General features: G+C 40.1%; 1 protein-coding gene across 2 annotated transcripts in view; it reads left to right on the top strand.

The window, feature by feature from the left end:
- ZNF385B (zinc finger protein 385B) overlaps positions 1-1,367 on the top strand; it is a 363,103-nt gene that overhangs the window by 290,307 nt on the left and 71,429 nt on the right. The gene's annotated exons all lie outside the window — the stretch shown is intronic.

Below are 1,367 nucleotides of genomic sequence, written 5' to 3'. Positions count from 1 at the left end.
GTGGCACTCCTTTGGACTCTCTCAAGCTTCTCCATATCCTTCCTGAACTGGAGCACCCAGAACTGCACACAAGAGCCATGTGTTATTGGGCTGGGCAGGATCCTGCCTGCATGGCTTTTTAACCTTCTATGCAATTTTCTTAATGTATTTTCAGGGGAAATGAAAGTAAATGTAATACCTCATGGCTTAATTAAAAATGAATATCTGGAAGTCCAGGAGGCTGATTTAAGAGATGCTCAGAATGTTATAGAAATTGTAACAGCTAGTCAGACTATATTACATCTACAAGTTCAATATACAGTTTTAATATGATTGCCTGTAATGTGATTTCTGTACAAATGAATCTGTCAAAATGGGAGGCAACTGAGTGATAATTAGAGATAAATGAATGATACTTAGCTTTACAATTTTAGGGCAACAGGCATAATTTTCTCCTGTTTGCTGTGTCTCAGAAAACTCCACAGAGTGTTGCTTCTTGAAAATAGTATTTTTCCATGTTAGTATTACTGCCTAGTTACCAAGGAGAAGCAATAGTAAATGAAACATGCAGAGTTTGGGTCAGAAGTTATATTAAAGGATAGTTGATCAAATTCTGCCTTCCATGAAGGCTCAGGGCAGCCTATAAGTATATAAGGGGTGTGCATCAGGAACTGGGAGAACATCTGTTCACCAACACACCCCAAGGGAAGATGGGGTCTAACAGTCACAAACTGCTGGAAAACCGTTTTAGATTGAACATAAGGAAAAACTTCTTTATCATCTGAATCTCCAGAGTCTGGAATAGACTCCCTACAGAAGTCATGCAAGCACCTACTCTAGATACTTTTAAGAAATGCTTGAATGCTTATCTTGCTGGGGTGATCTGACCCCAGCTGACTTCCTGCTTCTTGAGCCAGGGCTGGACCCAATGATCTTGCGAGGTCCCTTCCAGACCTAATGTCTATGAAATCTATGGGATTACACCTATTCTTTTGGAATTCTTTTGGAGTTACTAGTCCTGATGATAAAGAATCTGATCCAGTGACCATAAAATAAAAGTCTTAATGTTTAACACCTGTTTTTAATTTATGGGTAAAATGAGAATAGTCCTAACAAATCACAATGTACTATTTATTGTGTTTTCTATTTTAATGAACTCCATGGTCTGGCACTGTTGCTAGTATATGCCAACAAGGAAGTATAGCATTGAAAAAAGTTAGGTATTCTAAACCCATGATATGATCAAGTTAACTCACAGTCCCTCAGCATCCCAGGATGCTTTGCACCTCCTTCACACACACTCCCTCATGGGGGGTGTGGGGAGTGAGCCTTAGCTCAAGCTGTTTGCTGCAGGCAAGCAGGGAGATGTGCTCCAGCACCCCCTAAAA

Source organism: Gavialis gangeticus, unplaced genomic scaffold, assembly GCF_001723915.1.
Source record: "Gavialis gangeticus isolate Ggan-Ray unplaced genomic scaffold, GavGan_comp1, whole genome shotgun sequence".
Classification (NCBI taxonomy): Eukaryota; Metazoa; Chordata; order Crocodylia; family Gavialidae; genus Gavialis; species Gavialis gangeticus.
Note: the sequence above shows the minus strand (reverse complement) of the source record. Positions and strands in the feature narration are given on the sequence as shown.